Raw genomic sequence first — 6,647 nt, forward strand, 5'->3', positions numbered from 1 at the left:
AACGTTCTAGGACAGTGCTCCTAGAGTAACTCTGCGTGGGAGGCTGTATCCAAGTGTTAAAAACTTGGAGCACGCTTAAGCACCGCCTTTAAGAGTGGAACGCGATAGCGTTATTGGACACCGTTGACGCCTACACCAAGACCGTATTTTCTGCGACATGAGAAAATTGAGAAAGGCTCGCTTTTCAACATTCCCCTAAATGTTGCCTAGAACCAAAGTACAGCGAAACACCATAAGAATTGGAGGAAGCGTAAGCTTCGCCTTTAAGAGTGGAACGCGATAGTATTCAAAGATGCCTGGCTGCTTATCAGGCAAATTACAATCCGACGCTATCACGTCTGTAGGTTGTGGTTACGTCGTACTTTACGATTTTTCTCACAGATTTTGAGAAATTCAATTTTTGTTCACTAACGCCTTGCGCCACGTGAAGGGCCCGCCCGGTCGGGGTGGTTCGGGATGATGTGGTTGGGCATGATTATCTCCGCCAGACGCCGATGCTTACACCGACGCCGACACCTACGCCGGATTTTCTGCGACACGGGGCTCTTAACGCTGTCGCGTTAAATCTTGGCTGTATATTGGGCTGCTCAAGTTCCTAAGGTCTACGGGCCTACACAAAATACTTTGAGGATGTTGCCGGATACCCTTGGATTAGGTCATTTATGCTACTCTCTGTTATGCGAGCTATCCCGCGAGCTAACCCGCCTTTGGGGGATAGCCCACCAGAACTACCTTTTGTTGTCCTCCCCACATTCATCCTACGTATCAAGGCTATCTGTCCGTCCATTCGTCCGTCCATCCGTCCGTTCGTCAGTACGTCAGCCCGCCTGTCCGTCCGTCCGTCCGTCCGTCCGTCCGTCCGTCCGTCCGTCCGTCCGTCTATCAGTCCGTCTGTCTGTCCGTCTGTCTGTCTCCGTCCGTCCGTCCGTCCGTCCGTCCGTCCGTCCGTCCGTCTGTCTGTCTGTCTGTCTGTCTGTCTGTCTGTCTGTCTGTCTGTCTGTCTGTCTGTCTGTCTGTCTGTCTGTCTGTCTGTCTGTCTGTCTGTCTGTCTGTCTGTCTGTCTGTCTGTCTGTCGTCCGTCCGTCCGTCCGTCCGTCCGTCCGTCCGTCCGTCCGTCTGTCTGTCTGTCTGTCTGTCTGTCTGTCTGTCTGTCTGTCTGTCTGTCTGTCTGTCTGTCTGTCTGTCTGTCTGTCTGTCTGTCCTGTCCGTCTGTCTGTCTGTCTGTCTGTTGTCTGTCTGTCCGTCCGTCCGTCCGTCCGTCCGTCCGTCCGTCTGTCTGTCTGTCTGTCTGTCTGTCTGTCTGTCCGTCCGTCCGTCCGTCCGTCCGTCCGTCTGTCTGTCTGTCTGTCTGTCTGTGTCTGTCTGTCTGTCTGTCTGTCTGTCTGTCTGTCTGTCTGTCTGTCTGTCTGTCTGTCTGTCTGTCTGTCTGTCCGTCCGTCCGTCCGTCCGTCCGTCCGTCCGTCCGTCCGTCCGTCCGTCCGTCTGTCTGTCTGTCTGTCTGTCTGTCTGTCTGTCTGTCTGTCTGTCTGTCTGTCTGTCTGTCTGTCTGTCTGTCTGTCTGTCTGTCTGTCTGTCTGTCTGTCTGTCTGTCTGTCTGTCCGTCCGTCCGTCCGTCTGTCTGTCTGTCTGTCTGTCTGTCTGTCTGTCTGTCTGTCTGTCTGTCTGTCTGTCTGTCTGTCGTCCGTCTGTCTGTCTGTCTGTCTGTCTGTCTGTCTGTCTGTCTGTCTGTCTGTCTGTCTGTCTGTCTGTCTGTCTGTCTGTCTGTCTGTCTGTCTGTCTGTCTGTCTGTCTGTCTGTCTGTCTGTCTGTCTGTCCGTCTGTCCGTCTGTCTGTCTGTCTGTCTGTCTGTCCGTCTGTCTGTCTGTCTGTCTGTCTGTCTGTCTGTCTGTCTGTCTGTCTGTCTGTCTGTCTGTCTGTCTGTCTGTCTGTCTGTCTGTCTGTCTGTCTGTCTGTCTGTCTGTCTGTCTGTCTGTCTGTCTGTCTGTCTGTCTGTCTGCACACAACGGCAAGGCTTGCGTTCATTTTCTGTCGACTGAGACTTTCGAGAAACACGCCAGGAGGGTCTACCAACTTCAACCGAAGGCTTCCACCGATGCACAGTACTGAGGGAGCGCTTCCGTCCCGAAGAAGTCTCACGAGGGCCCAACCGGCGACGTGAGTGCTTTTGCCCGCAAACTGCATGGGCGTATAAATTTCGCACCCATCCCAGATTCTGCACCGCCCTTCTCCTCTCGTCCCTTCCTCCAACCCTAAGTCACACCTCTTCTCCCAGCAGTACAGAAGTGCACGTGCACACGCGCGCGTACAAACTCGCCTACAGCTTTAGCAGCTGGTACCTCACACACCTCGTGCGAAACGCTCAATCGCTGCTGATGCTGCCTTCGTCTTGTTTCGGCGCGGTCGGTCCATAAAGCCCGGCGCGGCACTTCCACAAGGCCCGCAAAGTTATTGAGGGCCGCCTTTCGGGCCAACGTCTTCATTACGGATCCGAGGCGCGACCGCGTCGCCGGAAAAAGGAAATTGGATTTCGCTCGATCGCCCATAACCAGCCTCCCCTGTCTCGTCTCGCGTGCCCCCTATATGCTATATGCCATGCATACCCTCATTGGACACCCTCGCCAGCCGTCTTCCCCTCTTGCCACCGCTGTATACCCACCCTTCAGCCCTGCGCTCCGAGCCACCTGAAAGGACTTGCGCGCCACCTCTCTCAAAGTTCTTCGTTTCTTTGTGATTTGTTGCCCTTTTCGTTGTGTTCAGAGTCGCGCGCGCTGTTTCCTTTATCTGTGATAGGAGTAGGGGGGGGGGGGGGGGTAAAGCTCCTAATTCACGGCTCCTCGGAAGGTGTGGATGGCCTCTATCTCCCATTTTTCTCGTTTTTTCCCTCTCTCTCTCATTGCCTCCACCGCCTTATGGGAAACAGGCCCGGGCGCAGTATACTCCTTGATGAGGCGGTGTGTGGCTGGCTCTATTGAGCCCTAAATAGAGCTGCGCAGGTTCTATATCCTCTTGCGTGGGCAGGAGAGAACCTAGTTGTGTAGCTCTATATGTATACCACGATCCCCTGGACAAGCTAGTACGTTTCTGGGTGATGTGGTGGTGAGGAGCACTTACATGTTCGCACTGTGGTCGCCACCTCCCCGTAATTCGACTTCTTAGTTTCAGTTGATGTCGCGGAAACACATGGTTACGCAGGGTGGAATCACACACACAGGCACAAATATAGCTCAAACGCGACTCATTGCTGATTGTGAACAAGAAGTGAGAATGCTTTTGTGACACGTTGTTCTGTTAACAAGCTAAATAACTAAAGTAAAGATAACGAGGTGTTGGTTCAAGCTCAGACAAGGTATTGAGTAAGTTGAGTCGTCGTGGTGACCTAGTGACTATAACAGCATTAGTGATGTACATTCGAATCGGTGGTACTGCCTTGACAGTGTCGTGCGTTACGTGCACACGTCAGATCCCTGCAAATCAAATCAACGCCACGCGCACTTCCGTAGACGAAGCTCGTCGGTTATGGCAAAATGTTGTGGCAGGATCAAGTTTTTCGGCGAAACAATCAGCGCCACAGAAAATCAGCCGCATAACATCTGGCTGCTTCGGGCGAAGGACGCCATAGACCGCACGGTGGCAGTATGATTTATGTTGATGTTATCCTCAGAACGCTAGCAGCTGTGTATTTAGTATCCTTTGAGCCATTTGTTCCTTTGTCATTTCTGCTTCAATATTATTTATCTGGTTATCGTAATAATCAATCTTCTTTCTTGTAACAAATTTCAAAAATAGCGCACCCAAGCCAGTCAAGGTTAATTGAGAGACGTTACAGCAGCTTTTCGCGTTTAATGCTCATTTTATCAGCCTTAAGAATCACCGTGTTTCTCAGTAATCATACTTCGTATACTGTGACATTCATCACTTCCTTTCTCATTACTGGAGGTATAGCTCCTTCGAATTCACGCTGGCAGTGGTGAGGTCGGGGTCTAGTTGGCAGAACTCCGGGCCCGGGCCAGAATTATGCAGGGCTTTGATCCTTGTCGCACTTTAGTACACATGCGACTATCTCCTTTTACTATAGTGAGCTGCCCGATCACACTCCATTAATGGCGTCTGGCAATAGCACGCAGGACTGGGAAAGAATTCCGAAACTACGTGAAAGCTTAGCTGTAGCCTGCTTGAATGCAGCATTTGGAACTGAAGCCACGGTTAGATGCCAAAAGCTGCGTCACCATGTACGTCTTCATTTCTCCTTCTCCTCATGTTTTCTATGGTGAAAACTGCATTTCATTGCTTAAATACAGAGATGAAGATGGAACTACGTTTAATACATATCTATGTTGCTGTCACGTCCGTTATTTTCACGCAATCTCCGTGATTTCAAAACGCACCTCAAGGCTGCTTTCGGCCATCTAGGACGACACAGAAGTCTTGATGAATTGCGCATCAAATTTCTCGAAAGCGGATGACAAGAATATGAGTAAACCACCTCTTTACAGTTACACATGCACCATACTTCAGACCCAGAATGAATATTTTGTGTAATCACTTCCGAGTGAATTCTGAAAAAAAGTTGAGGCAATGTGCAATGCATTGTACAAGAGATCTTAGGAGGATATGATGATATGGGGCATTCGAATGCTCGGAGAGGGTTTGTTACCAACTGCTCAGCGAATATGGGCCCAGAGGCGAAAGAGAGCGGCGTTCTCTGCATTAAATAAGTTATCTTTGATTCCACAAAGAGAAGTAGCTGTGGCCGACAAGGGGGCTCGAGATGTCTGATAAATGCCTCGGCGAAAACAGCGGCTACCAATTTCGGCATCACCGCGCACTTACATCGTGCAAAGAAGCGACTGCCTCAGGCGCCCCCCATGCCTATATCGGCTTGCCCAGAAACTGTGTTCCTGTACGTAAGCAGCAGCAGCGCGCGAACTTGAGTTGGAACCGACCCTCTTCATCCATCATGGTTTCACCGCTAATGGCAGCTAACTGGAAAACACTGACGGATGGTTTCTGGCAACCGGACATAACACGCGCCTGCACGCACATGCGCCCTCATCGAGGTGATGGACAGGCTGTTTAGAGTTTTACCGGTTGTTGAATGGCTTCCCCTGTAGCAGCAATCATCAGCTCAGGCCACGGCTAGCAGCAAATATTGTGTGGTTTGGATATAGTAGGACATGCATGCCTGGCTACTTCAACGCTGACCCTTAAGTAACGTAAAAGGGCAGGAAAGATGGATTTATCTTGGTAGAACATTTTATAACAACTCCACCTCGATCTTCGGAGGGAGAAGATGCTTTATTAGAAGCGCCGGAAGTACTCAGGACTGGATGGTGCTGTTTTGCGCATTTTACCCACGGAATCGATGGCATATGGTTGGCTTCAAAGGGTTTCGAGCTATTTTCGCCCTAGCTGGAGCAGATTTTATACAACCCTCAGAAAAACTTTCAGGCCAAGCTTTTGTTGAATTATAAATGGAGCATTATCTTATTTCTGTAAGAACCAGATGATTGTAGCGCAGTTGAATGTGCAGCTTGGTTTGACTTGGATGAAATCGAAAATGCTGGCAACTGCTTCACCGCCGGCTTCCTGGCAAACACATATTGATAAATGAAGCAAGTATGTCAATACGCGGTGATATGAGTGCGATAATGTATGATGCCGCATTTCTGGGAATGTTCACTAATTAACATTTAATAAGTTAGGTTCACGTGCACGTGATTGCAGGATTGAAGCACGTTGACACTCAAGGGACGTTAATTAATATTGAATGATACGTGGAACGTGCACCAGTGCTGCGGTTATCGTCCGCCACGCCTGCCCCCCAAAACGCTGTTTTCACATCTAGTTTTGCACTGTAGTGCGTAAGAAAGTATCCTTGGGAAATCAATCTGTCGGAAGATAGATGTATTCTCTCAAACTTCGGACACACATGTGCATAGAAACTGGAGCGAAACGTCAGAGTATCTACCGGGGGGACGCGCTTTGTTTACTGATCGGATTTGATTCCAGAAGTATCAAATTGTGCTCCAATGTTCCAGCAATGGTATTGCTCTGGTTCCGAGACATTTGTTCAGCAATACTTTGTTCTGCGTACCCCGAGACGATATTTTGCCTCCTCTTCTCCTGCGATTTCTTTGCCACGTTCATGGAAGAAAAGACACATAAATAAAGGGACACCAGTTCCCACATAAAAAAACAGATAACTGGAGATTTCTACTCGACCAAATAGCCCATTCTCCATTATCCACTAATTCCTGACGCCGATCGCTCTGAATTCGGCGGTAACTTTTTTTATATCGATAGCGCCTCCTTAATAATGTTAACAAAATATTTCGCTGAGTAGCAGGTGCAGCCACACTGTGCCAATTTTGTTTTGCTCCTCGCCCGCGGTCGACACGGTGCGGCGCCCACGTCACGTCAACACCGTGATTGGCGAGTCTGCTCGTGTTGCGATTACAGATAAGAGTAGTCGATCAACATCATCATTCAACAGCAAGAATGGTGCATTCAAACGTGTTGCACACCACTGCAAGCTGCATAGTTCCTGTGGTATTCCAAAAGTTCCAATGGCCTGGGAAATGAAAAGAACTCGGTAGCAGACCATCCAGACGTGTGAGGTACCAGGAGCGCCACGGTAATCCCGACAA

This window comes from Dermacentor silvarum, chromosome 9 (assembly GCF_013339745.2).
Source record: "Dermacentor silvarum isolate Dsil-2018 chromosome 9, BIME_Dsil_1.4, whole genome shotgun sequence".
NCBI classification, from domain to species: Eukaryota; Metazoa; Arthropoda; class Arachnida; order Ixodida; family Ixodidae; genus Dermacentor; species Dermacentor silvarum.